A 24,313-nucleotide genomic window follows, 5' to 3' on the forward strand; every position below is an offset into this window, starting at 1 on the left:
GTCTAGTGATTAGAGAGGGGAGAAAAAGGGAAGGGAGGTGAACTTAAATATTAGTATTATTTTTCTAGTACTCCGGTGTGTGGTCGTATTACATCATGGTTACAAAAGTGTAATTTTAAGAATGACTAAGTGGCTGAGGTTTAATGCAAAAGAGTGGATGAGGTGAGTAGAGAGGAAGAGTTTTGATGCAGGATGAGGCAAGCTGCATGTGAATTTCTGGTTGATTTTAATTTAAAAAAAAAAAAAAGGAGAAGAAAAGCTTGACAGCTTGTTGCTGATTCATCTCTCCAGGTAACACAGAGAGTCAAATGTTCCATTCCCTGTACATGACACAGCCCTGACACAGGAGACATGGGGCTGCAGGCTGTGGTGCAGGAGACCACTGGCAGTGCAACAGTGTCTTCTGCCAGGCAGAGGGGTGAAGAGATGCCAAGTTCCCCAGCCCCCACCTGTGGTATGACGAGCAATGCTGCTTTAGGATCCTACCAGTAGGCACTGATCCGGCCAGGACATCGGCAGTCATGTGAACAGGCACATAGGCTTTCTGTTGTGAGGACTCATGTTTTTTTTGAAAATAAGCTGCACTTTCCTCTGGGTAGCAAAAAGACAAAAAGCTCTAGGTGGAGTAACAAACTCCAACATGCTTTTCTCTGCCTCAGCTGTCTCACCATTCCTCAGCATACTCTGCATGACTCAGCCCTCTGTACAGACAACCAGCTTCTCTCCCCTACTTACAACCCTTCGTAGAGATTTTACATCCCTCTCTCTTTCCCATATTCCACAACCAGTTTCCTTCAACAGCAGCTGAAAAAGCCTCCTTGGCCAGTTTCCTTTTGTCATTGGGAATTCCTCCAGTTCCCCTTTGTCAGGTCATTCTTGGGGAGTGAAAGCCTGCTGGTCCGCTACTACTGAGATGTGCAGCTTGGAAACCTGCACTGGCCAGGGAGTAGCTACCTTTTGAGCCATCTGAATGACTGTCAAAACTGAACTGTGTGTTCTCCTGAGCCCTGTGCTGGGGACGTGCAGTTCTCCTGCCATTGCTAGTGAGGTTCATGTCAACTCAGAGGCAAAAGATTTCAGAAAAAGGCATCAGAGAGGGAGATTTTTCTCTCCTAATTGAAACAGTCTATAGGCCAGCCACCTACGCTGGAGGTGTGATGAACATGAAATTCCCTAAGCAGGGTGCAATCTGTTCATGGCTAGTGCAATTCTCAGCTGTCACGGGGTCAACCAAAAAAATGGTACAAAGCTGCCTCATTTCAGCACAGGCTCCGAAGGATGTGCTGACAGAGTGGCTCACTGCCGTTCTCTTTATCTGTGCTCCCTGCTGAGGTTTCTGCGTGGATAACAGGTATCCAAGATCTGGCTTTCCTTAAAGTCCTGAAAGAGAAATCCAAATCACAGAAGATCAGAAATGCTCCAGCAACAAAAGAGGGTGTAATTTGCTCTAATTCCCTGCTTGGTTTCAATTGGGAAGGACCAGGAGAAATTCAGCATATTCAGTAGATAAATCCCATTGCTGCACTTGGTTTGAATGAGGGCAGGCTAGCTGGCTAGCTTTTAAATAAGCAGCAGATGTGTGCTGTTGCAGCCTTTGCAATGTTCCTTGCTGTTGTGCTCTGAAATTGGTACAATTAGACCACTAACTATTGAGTGGTCCTGCCAGGTTGTGTGCGGCTGTTGTGCATGTGCTGCTTTGCCACTAAGAGCTAATGTAAGGCTTGGATGTGGCAGGGAGTTATTGTGGCATAGCCAGCTATGTCTGTTAGCAGAGCTGTGGCCCTAGCAAACATGGTATTGCTGTCAGGGCTGTTGAAGTTTGGGGGTGGAGGGGCGTTTCTGCCTCCTGCTTGCAGCTGCACTTTCTTGTTTTTCTGTGCTGCCAAGGACTTGAGCGAAGAGCTTTGGGAGGGCTCCTCTACCGCCCTGCTGTGTGAGTTTGCTGCAAGGGTAGGGAATTACCTTTTTGAAGGTTTGCTTGAAACTCCCCACTTGCATCCTAGAGAGACCCTGCTTGCTGTGCTGGAGGATGTGACTCAGGCAAGGCTATTAGAAAGAAGAGGATGGTAACTTCTTGATTCAGCTCAAACCACCCTTAGGTACCATCTCCCTGCCCCTGAAGCATTTATTTTGTCTTCACATGCATTTTATTCTGCACAGAGAGGAGTTAAGTGGTAAGACATAGTGTGATCCATCTGTCAGTCTATGCTTCCGCATAGGCATTATACCTAGTGTCCTCCCAATCACAGATTAAGCATGTTTCAGACCTGGCAGGATTATCTATGCCATGCTACAAGAGGAGCACCAGTGCTGTGCACTGGGCCTTCAGATGTGTAACTTGCATTTAGATGCCAATGTAACTTGCTGCTCAGAGTGATCCCTGCTCCAAGAGTGCACACAGGATGGAAAAGATACAGAGATGGTTCTCCAGTCTGGGATAAAAACCCGGGGAAGCCTGTCCTCGATGCCTCTCCCAGCGTGTATCAGTGCAATGAAGGCTAGTGACATCGTCTGCTTAGGGTGCCAAGGAAAACCATGCCACAGAACTCCTCCTCACTTCCCCTTGTGCTTAGTAATGTAATTAGAAAGGCTTCTAGTTGCAGGTGTAGCAAAAGCCATCCTGTAGGTCTTGTAATTGCTGTGGATTTTGTGATTTCTACTTTGTTAGCTCATCAGACAGGCTGAGGAGAGAAACAGAGAACATGGGAGAACCTGAAAATGGACTTGGCATTTTGCACTGAGGGGCAGGGGCAAGCCTTGTCCTGGCAGTGAACAGAACACCAACAGCACCTGTCCCTGCTGGCACCAGGCTCTTCGCTGAGGGCTGGTGGTGGCCACAAGTGGCACCGAGCACTAAGAGCTTCTTCCTCCATCCACTGATTGGTCTTTCCTGCAGGGCCCTGGCCTGAAAGGTCTGACAAGCATTCCATCCAGAATTGTTCTCCCCACCACTATCCTTTGTCTTTATGCAGACAAAGTAAACAAAAATCCAGTCCTGTTACTTGGAGAGAGCTGGAGGATACACCAAGGGGACGAAGTAAGAGGACATGGGGACACTGTGGCAGGCGTAAAGGCTGCCGTGCTCAAGACTGCTGTTTGGGACTGTTGGGGCTGAATGCAGAGCAAACCAAAAGCTGTACAACCACTGAATTCTTTGAAAAACAAATCCTAAAATTGGCACTTGGTAGCAGCGCTTTCATTTCTCTGCGTTTCAGCTCATTGCCTGTAAACCATGCTTAGCACCTAACTTTACAGGACACCGAGAAGAAAAGCTTGCTAATTTCTCCGCAGTGCTCATATTGGGGTTATGATCAGTGTCAAAAGCGCATAAGGAAATGGTGACAGTGGTGAACTTCTCCCTTCCACCAGACCACAGCCCAGTCGAAACAGCACACTGAGCCCTCCAGAGAGACAATAGGGTTATACGCACAAGGGACATGGCTTAAAGAAAAGAAACTAACCTTTATTATCTTAAATCACTGACTCTCCAAGAACCTCACTTAGACAAGCGTTGCTTCTTTGTACAGCCTTTTTGGGAAGTTTGACCTCTTGTGACCAAATTGCTCTCCTGGTTTTTTTTTTCATGTGTCTGTTTTCTAGTGATTTGTACTTGGTACCACTGCTGACCACTTTGCTTTTGCTTCCAGGGTGTGAAAACCTCTTGCAGAACCATTGAATTGCTTGTTAGCAGTATGCTTCATGTAACCGGTTTGGAAATTCAGTCTCTTTAACACTTTTGCTCCTCTCATTCTTTACCTCTAATTTCCTCTGTGAACTAAAGAGGAAAAAAAAAAAGAAAGATGCTGCCCCCCGTAGCCCTAGTTTTAAAAAGTGTCATTTCCTGTGGTCTCGAAGACCACAGAAATGTGAACCTGAAGTACCTTTGTGCTCTCTTGCTGAGTGTAAAAGGGAGCAGGTAGGTGGCAAAGCCCCAGGCTGACTTCCAGTAAACCCCCAGCCTTGCATGGGGCTGCCCAGTCAGCAGGGCAGTTGGGAGTTCCTCCTTCCTCATGCCACTGTGTGGGGTTGTGGTCTCCAAAGGCTCTGTCAGCACTGCAAATGTGTCTCTGCTGGAGATGCAGCTGGAAATGCTTTTTCTGCCCTCTCAGTGTCCCTGTGTGCTGAACAGGGCCAGTGACTTACCTCTCTGGGGCCAGTGGAGCTGACCCATGCATGAAGTACTTGGACTCTCACCTGGAATATGCTATAGAACATGCTAGGTGAATACTCCACGCACCTCTGAATGCTTGAAATTTAAATAATGCTTGGTCCTTGTGGTGGGTTGACCCTGACCAGCTCCCCGATGGCTGCCCAGCAGCTGTCACCCCCCCTTCCTCGACAGGGCAGAGGGAGAAAACGGGGTGGAAAGTCAAAATAAACACAGGTAGGACACTTACTAGTTACCCTCATTGCCAAAATATGCTAAATCTAGGGAAACTAATTTATTGCCATTTGAAAGTGGTTTGGATAGTGAGAAACAAAGACAAAGCAACACCTTCCACTCACTCCTTCATCCCCCACCCCCAGCTTCACACCATTCCCAACTCCTCTGGTGGTCCCCTTCTGGCCCCAGGCAGCACAGGGGGATGGCGAATGGTGGCTGTGGCCACTCCATAACAGTTCCTCCCACAGTTTTCCTCTGCCATGGCATGGGTTCTTCCATGGGCTGCAGTCCTACCCGCTCCTGCCTTGTCCCCGCAGGGCCGCAGGAGATCCCTGCTGCGGCGTCTGGAGCACCTCCCCGCTCCTCCTCCTCTGTCCTCGCCGTCGCAGGGCTGTTTGGCACACTTTTCCCCCTCACTCCTCACTGCCGGGCAGTGGTTTTTCCCCTTTCTTGAGCACGTTCTCCCAGAGGCACGGCCAGCCTCGGCGGGAGCCCGGCTGCGGCTGTGAGGGGCTGGAACCGGCTGCATCCGGCTGCGGGCCCCCGGCTCACCTCACAGACACCCGCCGCCGCTGCCTGCGCATGGCTGCCCGTGTCCTGCTGCGGCCGGTGCTTGGAAGACTGGGAAAGCAGCGGCATGGCTCGGGAAAGGTGTTAAGAAGAAGAAAGGTGTTAACGTGTTCACGTGCTGGAGCTGGGGCTTTTTCTCTGAGCAACGGCCTGTATCAGCCATGGCAGGGTGGGCAGCGCGCAGGACCTGGGGGTGGCTGCGGAGGGCGGGAGACATGGTAGCGCAGGTACAGCGACGGACTTGTGAGGAGATGGCTGTGGCCGGGGTGTTAGAAATGACTAATGGCTGCAGTCTGTGTGGGAAGACAGTAATTATTAATTAGTAAGTACTATCTGTGTCTATGGAAAGATTCTCCCACCCCTTCAACAGAGCAAACCCAAACGACACACAAATTGCAGCCAGCCATGGAGCAGATGTCCTGCCTTGCTGACAGTTTCACGCAAAGCATTTTGGGTTTCCATTTGGAAGGAAATGGAATATAATCATATCATAACCATGACGTAATACTTTTATTTCCGGTGTTTGCTAGTTCACTACTACCAAGCTTAAAGCCAGGAGGCCTGGAGGGCTTTGTGCGGAGGACCCCTGTTTGTTTTGCTGGACTGAACCAGGTCTGGGTGCAGGTGTTGAGCATGGGCCAGTGGTCTGATGGCTGTCATATTCTGCAGAAGATGGCCATAGCCAAGTGGCACACTGCCTCATGGAGCCCTGCTAGAAAGTACATTTCCCAGCTGTTGCATAGGGTATTGTTGCCCCTTTTTGTATCTTGATGTCCCAGGAAGGCTTATCCTCAGACTAAGCTTTTCGCATCAGGGACATGACAAGACAGTTCACTTGTGCTTTACTTACTGCTGGGCTTTCTTCATCACAGCCAGTTTCCCCTTTCAAAGCAGAAAACTTTGGAGCTGGGAACAGTTACTCCTTTGTCACTCAGAGTAACGTATGTTTGATCCCCAGGCAGTACTTTCCCACGCAGTCTTTGCTGGAGGCTGAAATCTGTAGCTGTGGTTTGCACTCTGCATTGTGTTGTTCTTTGCTCTTTATTTCTGGTTGCATTTATTCGATGCCTTTCTAAGTGACTTATGATTCTTATTGTTATCTGTTTTGATGATTTATATGTTTCTTGTCAGCATTTAGTGCACTTTGATGTATGGTGACATCATGGGGTATGTATGTGCACATCTACAAGTGTTACCGAGGTCCTTTCAGCAATCTGTGATGACTCACATTTTTCATGTTATCATTTTTTTTGTTTTTCCTTCACCATTGTTAATGTTTTCATGAACTCAATTCTAGGATGTACTCTATTTTAAAGTTCCCTCCGAGGGAGACACTCACTTTAATATTAAGACATTGGAATAAGTAGCTGGCGATGCTAAAGATGAGGGGAGTGTGAGTTTGATTGGAGATGGCAGTGCCTGTGGTAAGCAAAAAATAGCTTGAATTCAGACCACTGTCAGGTGGCAGCCAATTGTGTGTGTATGCATGTGGGTGAATCATAGAATGGTTTGGGTTGGAAAGGGCCTTGAAGGTCATCTAGTTCCAGCCCCCTGCCCTGGGCAGGGACACCTTCCACCAGACCAGGTTGCTCTAAGCCCCATCCAACCTGGCCTTGAACATTTCCAGGGATGGGACATCCACAGCTTCTCTGGGAAACCTGTGCCGGTGTCTCACCACCCTCGCTGTGAAGAATTTCTTCCACCCTCGCTGTAAAGAATTTCTTCCTTATATCTAATCTAAATCTCCGCTCTTTCAGCCATGTACCTCTGTGCCTAAAGCAGATACTTTACCTCTAAAGGCAGCTTCTCTCCACACAGTTTGCACAGCATGTGGCTCTGTGCCCAGGCAGAGGAGGGTACACGACTGGTGATGGAGGGGGCGAAACATGATGGAGTGAGGAGCTGTGGTTTTCTCTGAAGGGCTGGGGCAGTGGCTGGTGAAGCTGAAGAGTGCAGGACAGGCTGCAAGCAGCAGCAGGAAACAGCTTCTTGCATTTGGGAGGATCTCCTGCTAGTGCACTCCAGGCCTCCTTGCTCTGGGACAGAAAGCATGAGCAAATAGTTACAAATGCACCAAAAGGAGCACTGCTGATGAAGAAAATGCGAGGCAGAGTGGCTAATCTTGTATCATTTGTCCCACCCAGATATGACTATGCTTCGGTGCTGGGGTGGGGCATGGGGGGAAGAGCTGGTCTGTAAAAATACTTAAGATACCTTGTAAGCAAGTTTATAGCCTCTTTCTCTTTTGCTGCAGAACTTTGCTTCGCTGCCATGAGGTGGGACCAGGACAGCTGAGGAAGATGAACAGCACAGTGGCTGTGTCTGTAAGATTTCAGGACCTGGCAGGGAAGTGACTTGGGTGAGCAGCCAGGAGATGTGTTTGGGAGGGAGGTTAGGGCACGTGGCTGCCACGGCAAGTGCTGGGGAGTGGGAAATGCCCTGAACTCCTTGCCTGAAGACAGGAGCTGGGTAAGGGTAGGTATAGGGGCTGACAACACAGGTGGGTGGAAATATATTTGGGCCCCTCAAATTCCGCTCAGATGAGCAGAGTCCATCCTTTAGCTTCATAAGGACATTAGATTCACAGATATAATCTCTGTTGTCTCAGAGCCTGGTATCTTGGGGACACCGGTCTGAATTGACTCAGTATTCTCAGTATGCAGTTTGTGAGTAAGGGCATGGTTACAGAGACATTTTCAGCTGAAGGGGAGCAGGAGAGGAAAGGTGTGGCTGGTGGCTTGGGGGATCAGGATTTGGTTGGACATTGGCATACTGAATGAAGCCACAGGTCTTTCAACAACGTGAAAAAGTTCTTTGGTAGCACAAGGAAAGCTGAACAACAGGTCGCAGCTGTAAGCAGGGCAGGTCCAGCTCCCTGGCACGTGCACCATTAACACTCAGCTAAGCCAGTATCCCTGTGTCCTTCGTGTGCTCCTCGGCTTTGCCATGCAGTGCTGCCAGGAGGGCTTGTGGTCTGTGACGTTAGCACCCTCACCTGCCAGGGCAGCATGGCATTGTGAGAGAGTGGTGTGATACTTCCAAAACAGCCTGGAGACAGCAAGGCCCACAGGTGATTCATAAATATTTGCATTCTGCAAGTGACTCTTCTACTGGGACGGGTGAATCACATCTGGTGGTAGTGAGGGCTTGGTGAGGAGGTAAGGCCCTTCTTTCCACGAAGGCCAGTGGACAGCTCTGGAACCATGGCCTGGGCTGAGCTGAGGACATTTTGGTAAGTCCTTCCTCCCCACTGTTAAGCAAGGTGCCAGCCAAATCCTGCAGCAGTGTCCATTCCCCATGACCAGATGAATGCTTGGGATGGTGCTCAGGGTGTGCAGCAGTGCCACCTGGCACCTGTGACGGAGGCTCCCCCCATGCTGCTGGAGGCTGGTGTATTGCTCGCTCTGGAAAAGTCCTGTGTCTCCTACAGAGCCATGGTGACTGCCCGCGCTGCCCTCTCTGCCAGGTGGGAGGTGATGCTCAGACATTTCCATGATGCTTGGGCGGGGGCAGGAAGCGCTGATGATCTAAGCTGTGAGGAGACCTTCTTCCCTGAGATTGCTGGTTTTAGCATTGGATGGGTTGTGGGTCCCTGGGGGCCTGAGCAGGGTTAACTAGCGGCTGGCTGGCTGGCAGGCTTGCCATGGGCTTATCTCAATCCCAGAAACGAGGCTTGCCTTGTGGCTGGAATATAAAGCTGATGGCGTGGCTTGTGGCTACAGAATGAGGTGTGTTCTCTGCAGAGCTTTCAGCCTCCCTTGAAAGGCTCTGAGCTTGGGAGGACACCCCTTAGGAAGACATTCTGGCTCCATGTGGGCCAGGAATTTGGGACTGGGAACTGTAGGGTGGGCTGACACATACCAGCACCCTGCCCTACTTGTTAGCCCTGCCTGGTGCAGGAGGCTGGATGGTGGCTCTCCAGAGAGCCCGTTGCACCTTCTTATCCTATGGCTTGATGCCAGGCCCCAGCTCAGCCCTGAGCTAGAATTGTCCTTCTTCTGTCTGCACTTGGGGTGATACTCTCACGCAGGGAAACCCTCCTCCAGCAGCCAGGGAGGAGGAGAGGATGTGCAGGAGGGGCTGAACAGCTCCTCCACGTTCCAGACACCTTTAGGGTGACAGGCTTGTTCCACCCGTAGGTGCTCTCAGAGTTGGCTGTCCCCTCTGACATCTCTATGGCACCTGGAAGGGAGCGTAACAGCAGCAATTGTGATAAACAGCTTGGGGCTTATTAGAACAGCAGATACAAACAGAAAAATGCTTCTTTATTTTGTGTAAACACAGCTACAGGAAATTGAGCTACCTTGGGCAGGAAGCAGAGGTTACTGAGGCCAGGGACAGGACAGCCAGCGGGAGTTTTGCATGCTTCTGGCAGTGATCTTGATCCACAGCTGCTCCAAAAAATTGTCCCTATCTTAATTTCCTGATGGGATCTTAGGAACCTCAAAGGACTTTAGTGAGGGGGAGCAGGGATGTTGCACCTGTAGCCTGAGAGAGAATCTACTTTGCTGTGTGTCCTGTGCCTCCCAGCCATGGTTGGATGAGCACTCTCAGGAAACGCTCCTCAGGGAAGGAGCTGAAGTCAGGATAGGTTATGAATTGCTGTGATTAAATATATATGGAGGCCTTGAAGACTGGGGCAGGGAGGCTTTAAGGGCACAATTTAAATGAATACTCTGCTTTACACATGCAGATCTGCAGACTTGTCAATATACAGACTTCGGATGCAGATACCAAACATGACTGTGTCAAAGCAAGTTTTGGCTAAAACACACCTGGATTGCTTTGAGAATGTTAAATGGGAAGCTGAGTTCAGAGCAATCTTAAAAGCAAAGTCCTTTTGCTTTTTGGACTCCGTCAACTGCTTATTTAGATCTTAATCTGCTCTAAGCAGCTGACGGAGTCCAAGGAAGTTAGAGGTGGCTGTTGACAGGATTGTATTATCGAGATTATTCACCAGCTAGACATAATGATGTTACTTCCAGCTGGATCTCTGAAGAGCTTTAGGTAAACAAGGTAGTATTTAAGTTCTTTGGGACTGGAGCTTTCCCAATTCTTCTGAAGATTTGTCACATAGGTCTCTTGGGACCAGTGTGGGCTGACTGTGATATGAAGCATTTCAAATTGAAAGATTTAGATTGGCTCATCAGCAAAGTGCTCAGTATTGATGTGAAAGCAAAGGGCTGGAGTGCGTGGAAGGGGCATCCTATGATACCTCTTCACTGGATATAGTTTGCAGCCTTCCATTGTTCTTCCTCCACCCTTGATAAGCTGACTGAGACATCCTTACCAAGAGATGGATTACTACTGTCTTCATTGCTAAACATGCAAAAAAATGTCCTGAAGAGTCAAGCATTTATAACAAAACTGTCATAGGCTTGGAAAAGACTGTATCATTTGGATAAGAAGAATTTACTGGGAGAAGTAGAAAGAAGTGAGAAAGAAGAGTGTATTTGGTTTGTGTAGCAAGGTTGGGGTGTGTGTGTGTGTGAGAGGGGGTGGTTACATATGTGGCTTCTGTAAGAAGCTGCTAGAAGCTTCCCCTATGTCTGATGGAAGCAATGCCAGCTGGCTTCAAGACAGACCCGCTGCTGGCCAAGGCTGAGTCCATCAGCAATGGTGGTAGTGCCTCTGTGACAACATATTTAAGAAAAGGGAGAAAAAAACACACACTGCAGCTGGAGAAGAGAGGAGTGAAAATATGTGAGAGCAACAACTCTGCAGACTCCAGGGTCAGTGAAGAAGGAGGGCAGGAGGTGCTCCAGGTGCTGGAGCAGAGATTCCCATGCAGCTTGTGGCAAAGCCCATGGTGAGGCAGGCTGTCCCCCTGCAGCCTGTCAAGATCCACAGTGGAGCAGATATCCACCTGCAGCCTGTGGAGGACTCCACACCAGAGCAGGCTGTGACCCTGTGGGAAGCCCATACTGGAGCAGGCTCCTGGCAGGACCTCTGGATCTATGGAGAGAGAAGCCTGTGCTCTAAGTAACTCCTTGTGGCTCACCTGTGGCAGGTAACAGAAAAGTCTTTCAGCTGACAGAGGAGCAGAGACCAAAGGCAGCAGTGACTGATTTTCATCCCTCCTACCTCTTAGCCCATTTTTTAGCATCTACCTTGTAATGAGATTGCAACCTTAACCATAGGACTTAATGAATTGCTGAGAAGAAATTAAATTCTGACTCATAACTACCATTCCTGGGGAAAAAAATACAGTAAGTTTTTTCCCTTAGTGGAGAAAGGCTTGAAATCCACTAGTGAAAAATAGCCTATTCTGGGTGAAAATTTAAACACGTAGTTTGCACAGGGATGTGTGATTAACCTGAGGAATTCTGATTTGAAGCATCCTCACACCTGTGTGAAGAACAAGGTTCAGCCAAAGGTTAATTGGCTGAATTGGGCAAATTACTTCAAGCATGGTAAAGGTGGGTGGGGCCTAATTTAGTTGTGTTGTGATGGCTGGGAGGTAGAGGCTGTGTGCTCTTCTACCTTCATGCTTTAAACTCTTGCAGCTTGATGTAGCTGCATAGGCCTAGGGTATTACCACTGACTTGGGTTTTGCTGTATGTGTTTGAAAGCAGCTTGGCACTAATTAATCTCTGGTAGCTGAGAAAGTACTTCAAAAGGAGAAGCTTGGGTTCTTAATAATCCACCAAATAACCATTATTTGGTAGTGCCAGAGAGTGGACAGAGGCTGGGGGGCCTTTGGTTTGACCCAGCAGGTGGTGCAGTGCTGTATAGTTATTGCATCCTTGGTATAACTGCTTGGGACCATGTTTCTGGTGATCCTTTGGGACAACTGGTAGTACAGGGGCTGGAGAAATGCTGAGGGCAGCAAAACCCTCTTCAACGTGGATTGCTCTGGTTCCCTCCTGTGTCACTGATACCTGCAGTAGAGGTATTTGTGCACCTTGGCTCTTAAAATCTCAAGTCTCATCTATGCTGCCTAGCTGTGAAAGCTGTGCCTCTGTGACCTTGGCTCATGTGCAGCTCCATATGACCCTACTAGCAGGCCTTTGAAACCTGTGGGTCTTCAGTCATGAAAAATATTCTTCTGTGGTCATACACCAAAATATGAACCTTAAATCCTGTGTGTGTTTTTCACACAGGAAAATGCAGTCAAAGGAAAGAGAGTGAGACCCGGCTAACCAGCAGTCACACAGGGATCAAAAAGTGTTTACAAGAAAGGAAACCACCTGTGAAATCAGTCTTGATGATTTTACCTGACTGGATCTGTGCTCCCTTCATGCAGTTCTGAGCACCAGCTCTCCCTCAGGTTGTTGCCTGACATGTAAGAGCCAAAGTGACTAAAGAGGCATGTGTGAGGCTGCCCCTCAGCATCTGGCACCTCAACCTGAGTGTTCCCAGCTCTCCTGCCATAAACCCACTGGTGCAGACTGGAGCGCACTGGATTGGAGCAGAACAACTGCCATCACGGGATGGAGCTGGCTGTGGACACTGCTGTGCAAGGTAAGGGGGAAGAGGGACTTTGCAGCCTTATGATGTGGAAGGGGTCCTGCTCCAAGGTGGCGATGGATGCCTTGCCTGGGGTGGGTTTGAGTCCAAGAGCAGTGCTGGGGGACATCTCTATGCAGTTTATTTCACACTCTCTCAGGCACTGTTTGATCTGAAGCAAGTACAAATGCTTCCCCTCTGAAAGCTGATCTGGTGAGATAAGGTACTATCAGTAGGTATTTCCATTAGACTTAAAAGAAAATAACCCCTTTTCCACCACCACACTGGTTCCATGTCTGGGTGGAGGGAGAGCAGCTCTACCCACTCAGCCCTCCTGCCTCCTCTGAAGACCAGTGCTGATCCAGGGTCTAGCAGCAAAGAGGCCATTTGCTCTAACCCAGGACTTCTCTGCACTCTGGGAGCCTGCACAGAAAAGAGAGCAGCAGCAGCAGCAGGGTTCAGAACAAATGGGTGTGTACTGGTGCTCCAGAGTTAGCTGGCAGCAGCCCGTGTATAAAGGGGTCTTTTAACTCCCTCTGCGCCTTGTCTTCTTGCCCTGTTGTGCCTCAGCTGAGTGTGTTTCTAGCCTTCTCCTCTGTGCAGTGGGGCCGGAAAATGGCCAAAAAAAAAGAAACTGTGTGTGTATATTGATTAACTGTGTTGAGGGATTGAAATACAAAACCCTCTTTATTGCTTATTTTAATTTTGTTTGTAACTATCACGTACTCCCCTCTGGTTTGTTTGAATGGCAAAGGCTGAGCATCTTCCTGCCAGGGACCTCAAAGCTGTGCCCAGAGTGAGGCCCTCCTGCTGTAGCACCTATGTAAAATCGGCTTGTCTGGAACTGTTGGGTGAGGCTGGAAGGCGGGAGTTCTCCTTTCCTAAGTCCGGGAAGGTTTTTGAAAGGTTTTGAGTGAGGAGGTTTCATTCCTTGCAGTGCCTCTCCATCCTGTAATGCCTCATGTTGTCATCCATGCAGTAGTGATGCAGTATGGGCAAGCAGAGACTTTTGTCTCAGAGTTGTTACTTTTTATGTATGAAATGAGCTGCTTCTAAATAAGTGGGAGAAATACTGTTCCTCTTTTCAAAGCCCTTTTGTCCTGCTCTAAATTCCCTGATTAGGCAAAAGCATTGCAACTGCCCAGGCTTATTCATTTGGCCTTCTGCTGAGGGACGCATGTTTGTCACCAGGTCTGAGACAACAAGATGTTTCTTATTTCCCAGCTAGCAGTCTTCTGTTCATTCAAGTATTTGTTTGAAAACCATGTTGGTGGCTTACTTCCCCATATTGGCTGGTAAAGGAAGTTGATTTTTCAAATCCCTTGCAAAATCATCCCCAAAGATACAAGACATTTGTGCTAGCTGGAACTCTGTTGTTAGGACAAGAACATTCTCATGATGCCTTTTCTTCCAAGGTTTTACACCATGTTTCTGACTTTAGTATGTTTATTTGTAGAATGGCTAATTCTGTGAGCATTGCTCCTTGTGAAAATGCTGCCACCCGCCTGGGCAGCAGGTATGGAGTGGTGAGGAAAGCTAGCCCTTGTTAACTCTTGCGTGCCTTGGGCTTTATTACTGTGCTTATGGCTTTGTTCTGGGTGGGATGAAAGGTGCGTTGGTATTGGGTAGTGTAGAGGTTTGTGCTACAGAGCTGTCCTGGGAAGGGTTTTTTGCTCTTCCTGAATGGTTAGTCTCCAGCATCCGCAGAGTGAGGAGGGGCTGATGAGGAGGCCTTTGTCTGTGGGTGTGTGGAGGAGCAAATGGGAGAGCTGTGCCTGAAAGGAGGTACAGCCCTTTTCTCCTCTTGTGTGGGAACTGTATCTTAGGCCTGGGAGCAGCCCAGCAGTGAGAAAAGCTGTGCCCTGGGAGGGCAAGGATACAGAGAAAAGTTGTACCAGTAAGGCATGAGTCAGTCCCTGTGGCTCTGTCTCATCCTACCTTCCAAAGGGGCATGTATCAGGTGAGGCCAGTCCCTCTGCTATTGGTTCTGCTGGCTGAGAGAGAGTTGCTGTCAAGAGCGTGGGGGAATGAATATTGCCCTCCTAGCAGGCAGGCAGCTCATCTGGGTGGCGTCGCCTGCCTGCCCAGAGCCTCCTGTGCCCTCGCTGCCCAAAGTGGCACCTGGCGTAAGAAACCTCCCCAGTTTATCCTGCCCTGGGCTGAAGGCTGCCGAGAGGTCAAGTCTGGTATTGGGTGAAGTCCCTAGAGGAGCGTACAGAGAGGGCTTCCTGGGTGGTAGGCAGAGAGGAAGGGCAGTAAATATGTATGGAAGCAGAGCAGAAATGCTAATGGCAGGGCAGCATGGCACTGGAGCAGACCAAAGAGCTCTGAATTCTGGGATGTAAGCACAGTGTTTATCAGCCATGGCACAGGGGAGGGCAGAGGTGCACGCAGTTCTGCACATTGGTGTCATGAATGTTATACGTACCCAAATAAGTAGGAAAAATACTATCTTCCTGATGATTCTGCCTGCCCCCATAATCACTTGCATCTGCATTGTTTTTACCCTGCCTACACATTTTGGCTGCTCCAATAAGCACATGAAGAAACCACCATCCCACTGCTGAGTGACTCACCCTGTCACCCCTCCAGGAAACCAAGAGATAATCTCACTATGGCTGATAACGACAACTCCTTCTTAGCTTCACAGGTGGTTGGACACGGCTGCCTGTAGCAGCTCCAGGGGCAACCCCACCTCCTCAAATTCAAATGAGCTCTGGAGATCAAAGAGCTGAGGCTCCTCAGCTGCAACCTGGGACTGGGTCACCTTTACACAGAGCAGATGGGGACTCCCGGGGGTGGCATTTCTCTTTCCTGCTTTGCACTAGGCTGCCCTTTGAGGTTGCCTGCTTTCTGCCCTGCTCTGTCTTGTACTCCAACCCTTTCCTCTGTGGTAGCTCTGTGTAGTGCTCTGGCACACGTGGGATGGAGTGCTGATGTTTCTGTGCAAAACAAGGCAAGGATGCCCTAGGTGAAAGCCTGACGGGGGAGTGCAGGCAGGGTGGGAGGAGCAGGGCCTGCAGGAGCAATGAGAAGGGTGTATCACCCTGTGTTGGGATTACATTGGCTTTAAATAAGAACTTCAGAAAACAAGGAGAGTTTGTGGGCCCAGAGTCTAGTATACACACTGCTGCCAGGTCAGTCCTGATACATTGTGGCTCTCACTTTTTTTCCTGTAAGATTTCTGCTCTGTTTGGCAAAACAGTGGGTGTTCAGGATTTCTCTTGTCTCTCCTGGATACCTAGATGGTGATGTGTGGCTGCCTGATTGTAAACTGTGTGAACCCTCAGTTGCTCCCATCTGCTCCCCTGGCGCCTCCTGTGTGAGTGACTGCAGGAAGACTAAGCTTACCATCTTCTGGGTATGCTGGGGATGGACAGGCTATGCTCATTTCAAAGTGAAGGGGTAGAAACACAGATAAATCAAGGCTGACGCTGCCTGTTTTGAGTACCAAAGCATCTGTCAGGGTGATGTGTATACTACTTTTAAGCAAGATCTGTCAGTATTCAGCCTTCAGTTTGTTCAAAGACACCTACCTCCATGCAAGTTCAGCACCACCTCTCCATCCCACAAGGGGATGACTGCCAGAAGTCACACTGGTGGTGGAGGAGGACAAGGTTGAAAGCGTTGATGCCTGGGGCATGCCCTGCAGGACATAGCTTTCTCAGCTAGTGGTTTCCCTATAAGACTGGGGACCTTTAAAGTGTGCTGGGCCACAGAGGGAAATACAAATGCTTTAAAGCTGTCAGGCTCCAGGTCCATGTTCTTGTCCACTGAGAAAATGCCTGCAGGACACAGCTGCCCATGGGAGAGCCAAGGCAAGGGCCCTGCACTGGATTGGTGGGCAATGCCTTCGATTGTGCCACACTGTGGGGTTGTGCTTGCTGAAATCACCCAAGCACCGGCTTTCCTGTTATCCCTCAGTGCTTTTTATTTTGGATGTGGGAAGATTTGTGTTGGCAAGATACTGCTTCATGACATCTGCCTTTGCTGTCTTTCCTCATATGGAGAGATGCACAGATGTTTTATCAGATGTGAATCATATGGATTGTGTGCTCTCTTCTCTTGCCATAAGGACTGACCTCTTGAAAATTGCCAGAGCACTGGATTGATCTGGAAGTATTCGGTTTGTGATGTGGGCTCTCTAAAGCATGTATTTAATTAGCAGTTCTGTGGGACATGCTGATTTGTTATGTGTGTGCACAGTGTCCAGCATGGGGACTCCTTGGTTTTACTTTGACAATGTGAATAAATCATGGTGCTGCTGCATGGTGGCACTGGTGGCGTTTCAGCACAGACTTATAGATACCTGTATAAACCAGGGTTTGACAAGCAGTGGTCTCAGCTGTGGTTTATGAGTTTATTGGCTTATAAACAGCAGAGATGGAGCACAGATTCATACACTGCCATCTCATGCAGTGAGAACAGAAGGGTGGTGGCAAAGGAGGGGGGGCAGATGTGGATCTTATAGCACAGGATGGCGCATGACCAGGAGGTGGCCTGTAGAAGCTTGAGGCCAGGTTAACGCTACCAACTCGCAGGCAGCACCCTGGTGGGACAAGTTCTGTTATTGTGGTCAGGGCTCCCCGCAAGGAGCCCGCACAACCCAGTGAAATCTGTCCCTTGCCAAGAAAGCTTCTTTTGTTTCATGGCAGAAGAGAGGTTTTTGCTTTTTGCCTGCAGTGAGTCCCTCCAGCTGCTGACTTGACTCCACCTCTGTGGCATGGTTTGGTCTCTGCTGTGTAAGAGGTTGGTATAGTTGTACTTCCACTGAGAAGAAGATGCTTTATCAGCTTGCGGTTTCCCTATGAGATGGACATCAGGCTGTGTATCAAGGAATTTATGTATGCTGGGTCACAGAGGGAAATACAAACTCTTTAAAGCTCCAGGTTCAGGTGGCTCTTTCCACACCATCTTGGCAGCTGCGTCTCTGAGCACAGTGACTGCTTTCAGCAAGGGCTCGCAGGTCTCTTTGCAAAGAGAGGTCAGGATGGTGAGAAGGAGCCCTGCTCCCCCTCGCTCACTGCTGGCAGAGCAATGTGTCTCTCTGCTCCCCAGATCCTCAGGTGTTGGTTGAACCTGTGTCCCACCCCAGAGACCTGCATTTCCCTGCCAAAGCAGCTTGCTTTGCTTTACCTCCTTGCAAGACAGGGTGCTGCCAGTACCAGAGGGCAGCTGGCCACCTGTCTGCTGGGGAGGCTGAGGAGGAAGAAGAGGTTCTTCCAGTGCGTGTCGTCTCGCACAGAGCCACTAGAGGGCAGGGAAGGTCTGTGAAAGGGCAGGGTGGCCTCAGCTTGCTGGAAAGAGCCTGGGGCCAAAGCCTGCACCTGAGGAAGGATCCTGCTCTCTCTTTCCTGAAAAGGTCCTGGAGCCCTGTTCCTCAAATCCCATTCCCTCCTCCCCTCATCTACACAAACTCTTCCTACTCTGCTCTACCCTGCTTTGTCCCTTATTCCAGAGCCACCAGTCCAGGCTAGAGCATGCCTTAGCCTGCCTGGGATGCTCAGCCCTGCAGTAGAGATTTGGGAGACCGCTCCAAGGGACAAGCAGTCTCCCTGCATGGTACATCTGGTGTTTGATGTCTCAGATGTGGGGAATCGAAGGGCTTAGTGGCTGAGCTTGAGTGCAAGCCCCGAACCACAAAATGCATGAGGATAGTGCAAGTCAGAAATTACTTCAGTGTGGTAATGGAGGAGTAGCACATCCTTCTCTTACTGGCTGTGTGGAGAAGTGACAGGAAGTGTCAATGTGCAAAGGGGCTGTGTCTTCTTACAACAGACCATGGTTTAGCCCAACGTAAGGGGCACCAGTGGCCAGGGGGAACTGGCCTGTGAACTACCTGCAGCCGTGCCCGAGCTGTGTGTGTGACACTGGAGCTCTGGGAGCATGACAGGGCTAAGGGGAAGACAGCTACTGCATGTTGTGCTCTTTGTGCTGTGTCATGCCATACATGTGTGAAGTTCCTGAGTTGAGGAACTTCATCAGGAGTATCTGGAGGTGCTCTCTGGCTGGAAGGTGACCTGGTCAAAACTGTGGGTGTTTTCCCAATTCCCAGGAATGAAGATGTGCTCTCAGAAGATGCTCATCAGACCCATGCTCTGTTCCTCACTGCACCAGCTAGCAAAGCCCAGGTTAAAGCAGCCAGAAGCAGAGGGGGGCTGCAGCTGGAAGATGAGTCAAAGGAAGCTGGCATGCTGTGTGTGAGCATCAGAGCCATTGTCTGAGTTTCACCTGGGATGGAGTTAATTTTCTTCTTAAGCAGCTGGTGCAGTGCTGAGTTCTGGGTTTGGTGTGAGAGCAATGTGGATAAAGCACTGATGTTTTCAGTTGTTGCTGGGTAATGTTTATATTAAATCAAGGACTTTTCAGTTTCTCGGGCCCTTGCCAGCCAGAGGGATGGAGGGGACGGGACCCAGCCAGGACAGCTGACCTGAACCAGCCAAAGAGGTATTCCATACCATAGGATGTCATACTTGGTATAGAAACTGGGGGTGTGTGTGTGTTAGCCCGGCCCTGTGGATTGTTGCTCAGGGACTGGCTGGGCATTGGTCAGCGGTGGTGACCAGTTGCATTGTATGTCTTTTGTTTTCCTTTCTCCCTTTCCCATTGGATTTTATCCTTTCCCTCTGCCTTTTCATTATAACTGTTGTTGTTATTATTACTATTGTTCTTTTATTTTTATTCTTATTCTGTTTCAGTTATTAAATTGTTCTCATTTCAACCCTCGAGTTTTACGTTCCTTTCCAGTTCTTCTCCCCACACCTCTGCATTGGGGGGGAACGAGCCAGAGGCTGCGTGGTGCTTGGTTGCCAGCTGGGGGTTAAACCATGACAGCTGTAGCACGGGTTGTAAATTAGGAAAGGGGGTAATGGGGCAAAACTGTTCCTGTCTCCTGCCCTTACCTTTAAAACAACATTTGTCTCTGGCTTTTCTTGAAGGAAGCTTGGATCCTGCCTACAGATGTCTGTGCCCAGTTAGGCTGTTGCTCAATGGTGTTTATTCCAGGGCCAGCATTTCTGAAGTACAGAGCAGACCATGTGTCTCTTGAGGATCCTCTCTTCCCCCCACCCCCCTTTAATTCCAGTTAGCAAGGTAATCTATTGAAAAGTTTTTAAACAGATAGTCACTAAAATGATTGTTTAAATCATGGTACTAGACAAGCTCTGATGTACTCTTTGAGGAAGCCCAAGAATCCACGCTTAACAGAGGACACCACTGCTTGCTCTTGTGTGCTCTTCACTGTTGCACCTGTTTTTTAATTCAGCACACATTCACCAGCTTGTGTAGGGAATGGGAAGGGAAGGGGACTGTATTTCTGTCCTAGGAAAGAAAATATGAGCACCTGCATTTCTGACACAGCTGGGAACAGCATGGAGCCCTGTGAAGGCAGGGCTAAGGCTCAGGTGCTTACCTTGCGGCTGCACTGTGTCAAACCAGGGCTTGCATGCTGTGCCGATGGTGTGGATACATGTATCCTCTGTCAGCTTGGTCACATGAAGTTTTTTTAATAACTTCATAGCTCTAAGGATTGATGTATTCAGAGCTGAACAGTAGTTAATCAGGCTTTTAAATCTTTAAACCCTGGGTTTATTCTGAAGCCAAACAGATGTAACGTTAACACTGTTTGAGCTGTCTGGAAGTACAAGACTGCCTTCTGTAGCCAAAACTAAAAGCAAGAAAAATGGCACCTTCTGCTACAGCCTCCTAACTGGCTAGAGCCAGGCAGGAGTGGGTTGCAGCTTTATGCAGAGTAAGCATGTCAACAGGAGATGGGAGAAGCTGCCTCTTAGAGGAGTGGAAGCTTCCAGCCAGTGCTTGGTGCAGCCTTTGGAAAGGCATGAACTGAGGCTCGCTCAGCTCTGAATCTCCGCACAGCACACTGCTGGCAGAGTATCACAAAAGCACTGAGAGTCTGCAATACAGCTGCCTTCTCTGGGAGCTGCCAGTCCGAGGCCTCCTCAGACAGCAGGGATGGAAAACTGCTTCAGTTTCATAGATGCTCTGGGACAGGGTGCCCTCTTCCATCACTGAAAGCGGTGGTTGCTCCACTGCACACAAGCTGAGTGATGAGCAGGCCAGGATTTGTTTCTTGCAGAGCACAACTCTGACATAACGGCAAAGGAGTTCAAAAGCATCTGACCCTTCCTTTTTCAGATTTGCATCTGTGCTTCCTTTTGAGCTTTCTTCTTTGTAGGAAGGTCTGTGTCCAGCACGACACTAGTCTCTGCATTGCTGCCCATGACTCAGCTGGATGCAATTCTAGCTTGTGAAGAAGACAAAGCCAGCAGAAGAAGACAGAACATGGAGAGGAAATAAGGGAAGCTGAGAGCACAGCAAAGAGCCAAGGAGGGAATAAGTATGCAGTGTCCTGCCAGAGATGTATTTTTTTATTCCCAGCTGAGGAGATTTTTTTCAGTAACTGCTGAATGAGAAAGCTGATGCCATAGTCATCAGGGACACATTTGACAGCAACAGGGTCTGTGGTTGCTATCATTGATTGGTATTGACAATTACTGCTCAACTTGGTTTCTCATTTGTGACTGACTATCTGCCTTTGGACTGGGGGTTCCATCTGAACACACACCCTATTTTGTGACATTTTTTCTAATCTTTTGGCTGCTGCCTCTGTAGTGGGGTGCTGTGCAGTTGCCTCTGTTCTGTTTCTCCCCAACAAGCAAATTCTTGGCAGCATGCATGCCACAGCTGCGGGAGACTTGATGTTTCTATGGCCAGACCTAATCACTGCCACAGTGGCAGTCTTGTTAGAGGTGTTGGGTGAGGACTTGAGAACACCACCCAGACTCACAATAACTTGCTGTAAGCCCAGTCTTGTTCTGCCAAATGCGAGTGAGGTGACCTCCATGTGGAAAAGATGATATGGGAAAACACTACCCGGAGGCTTAAGATGAGATCCAGACCTGGAGGCAGGAGAATTTGCATCCACTTTCTGACCTTGTGAGGCCTTCCCAACTGTGTTAACAGAAGTTCTGTAACTAGCCTCTAAGCTTGTGGCAATGCCTAGCCCTGACAAGGCTTGTTTCACACCAGTGTGAAATCATGGGGCTGGAACCAGCCATGGGTGTGAAAACCTTAACAACACTGGTAAGGTGAGTTAAAACCTCCATCACCTAGTGTCCTGCACTGAGCGGCTCTCACATTTCTGAAACATGATACGGAGCAAGTTAGGATGTGCTCCCGTCTGAAGGCAGATGCTTATTTGGCTGACAGCTATTGACAAGCTTGGGAACTTATTCCTCATCCCAGAAAAGTCTTGCTCTAAGGGAGAACTAGCTGAAATTTACTGTGAGCCAGACCTTGTAGCCATTACTTTGCCAGTCTGATCGATTCTTTTGCTCTTCAGACAGTTCTTTCAGTGCCTAAGAATGCTTTAATTCCTCTGATTGCAGGATTCCTCTTAGCATCCTTTTTTCAAGCAAACTGAGAGCTATAGCTTCTCCCATCATACGAGCTGGTTGCTGGCTCTGATGTGGTTTGTGGTTACATGTAACACTGCTCATGTGGCCCTTCTGTGCTTTTGATTTTCTGAATCACCAGTGAGTGTACTTTCACAAGCACGTGTGAGCTTTACTCAGGAGATGTGTGTAAATGCCATGGAAGAGGCACTGAGAAGGTTAGCTTCTTCCAACCTGACCTGCAGGGTCCCTGTGCCTACTGGAGGTGTGGGTGTGCAATCTCTAGGTGCTCTGCAGCAGGCACTGTGGACCCCAGTGCTACTGTGCAGCCCCAGGAGATACCCCACCAGGCACAGTCCCTATGCTGAGCTGCTGTGAACTCCAGCAATCCACCCTGGGGATGAAATTCCCCAAGATTAGATGGTATCCACTCGGTAGTAAGAAGTTATTAGGGGGCTCAAGCCTCATTCCTCACTTGCCAATGGTCACCTCTCCATTGACAATTTGATGCAATGCTTGAATCTTGAAAGATTCTAAGGGACCTGGTGTTGACCTGCCACAGAGTTGGGGCTTTGAAGATATTTGCTCTACTGGTGCCTATGCTGTGTGTCTTAAGCAAATAAAAGGCAGACACCAGTGTCACAAGCTGCCAAACCAGCCATGACATGTTGATGGCAGAGGCTAGGCATGATGCTGCCATTAGAACATGGTGCTGAGTCAGTAAATTTTCTGTTAAAAGATGGCAAAGCAAAAGACAGAAAGTAAACTTTGCAGGAGCACTGGTTTCTCTAAATTGCAAGTCAGGCAGACCCAGGTCTGTGCCAGAGCCTGGGTCTGGTGGGTGCTAGTGGAGTCTGGAGCTACCACACTGTTGCTGGTCCAAAGGAGCTGAATTCGGTTCATCTGTAGAGAAGTATCATGAATCTCACATGCCAAGGAGTGTCATCTCTCTTGGCTTAGCAGGATTGTAATGAAAAATGTGGCACAGCCACATTTAGGGAAGATACCTAAGCACAGGAACTGGTGCACAACAGGGTCCTCCTAGCACACTTACAGTAACTTGCAGGTTGTCTGAATCTCTCTGGTGTACACCTGCCACCTTAACTGCATCTTCACCTGCTTGAATGCTGCTGGGTTTACGGCAGTAGGTTGGCAAGCCAGCTAAACCACAAAGAAGAGTCTTCAACAGGGCCTGACCCTATTAATTAGCAAAGCAAAGTTCCCCCCCCGCCTTTGCTGAACTGTTTCATAACCAGCGATATAGCACATTGTATTGGTAATGGTAGTAGATGTGCAGGGTGTTTGAGTGGTAGTGAGAAGGTGATAGGAAGGAAGATGCCCTAGATGAGAAGGTGACAGCAGCTCTGCTCCAAAATGGAAACAAAAACTGCTCAGTGAGAGGCACAAACAGAAGGAATTGCGCAGCTGGAGGTGAGAAATAGGAAGTGGTTGTTGAAGTCATCCAGAATTGAAACTCAGTCCGAGAAAAGCTTTCTTATGAAAACAGGAATGCAATTAAAACTGTTGCTAGAAAGGTGAATATTTTACTATATTTAATTTGTTCTAAATATAGTAACATTTACTATGTTACTATATTTAAAGATACTGAGAGATTTCCCATAAAACCTTTTGCCTTGAGGTTTTGTCTCTTAATTCCTTGGTGCTGCTCCTGTCCCAAACGATGTGAGACAATACTGTCCCTTGGAGAGGAGGTAATGTTAGCAATGAAACCCAGCTTTTGATCCTACCCAGACAGATGCAAAACAAACCAGAGGATACTGCAAGCATTGTTACAAAGAATCTGTAGTTCAATAGCGGTTCTGCAAAGTGACATTTTCCTATGGTGTTCTCCTCCTGCCTCTGAATTCATCACCCTCTACTGTCTCCTTTAAAGAAGAAAGGGAGGGGGTGTGGGGGTGTGGGAAGCTATACTAAGCAAATTACCCAAATCTTTGTAGCGTATCCAAGATGGTCTCCAGATAGGTGCTACTCAGCTGGCTGAGGTTTTTCTGCAGTGTTTTCTTATGCCACTCATTTTGGCAAGTCAAGAACTTGTGAGGCCCTTAGAAATAGAAATTTCAAGATTGTGTTTGTAGGACATCTATGTCAAGAATACACTCTTACTGACAGATTTGATTTGGAAGTGCAGAGGCTTTGCATGCCTATAGATGACATCTTGGGTCTGAGTCTTCTGGGACACAGATCTTGAGCAATGCTCAGATCTACCTTTCAGGGCCTGGGCCATTTCCTTTCATCATGTTGTGCAATGATGCATTTAACTTCCATTGTCAAAGACTGCTGGTGCTGTGCAGCTGTCTGAGAAAGGTCACCGAAAGCCAGAGGAGTTTCACAAAAAACATAGATGAAAAGTTGACTCAGGTTCACTGAAATGAACAAAACTCTTCTCTTTTTCTTTTAGAATTATCTGTTTTTTGTGAAACTCGCTGGTTTTGCTGTGACCTTTATCCTTTACTCAGTCACAAGAGACTTTATTTTT

The 24,313-nt window shown here is 48.6% G+C and overlaps 1 long non-coding RNA gene across 1 annotated transcript in view; it reads left to right on the forward strand.

Annotated features, from left to right (window-relative positions):
• The first annotated feature begins 12,132 nt into the window (after positions 1–12,132).
• The window catches only part of LOC129785289 (uncharacterized), a 133,043-nt gene continuing 120,862 nt past the window's right edge, over positions 12,133–24,313 (forward strand). The window contains exon 1 of the long non-coding RNA XR_008749097.1: positions 12,133–12,418. This is a non-coding gene — a long non-coding RNA (uncharacterized LOC129785289). The remainder of the gene's footprint in view (positions 12,419–24,313) is intronic.

The sequence above is a fragment of the Falco peregrinus genome, chromosome 10 (genome assembly GCF_023634155.1).
Source record: "Falco peregrinus isolate bFalPer1 chromosome 10, bFalPer1.pri, whole genome shotgun sequence".
Classification (NCBI taxonomy): Eukaryota; Metazoa; Chordata; class Aves; order Falconiformes; family Falconidae; genus Falco; species Falco peregrinus.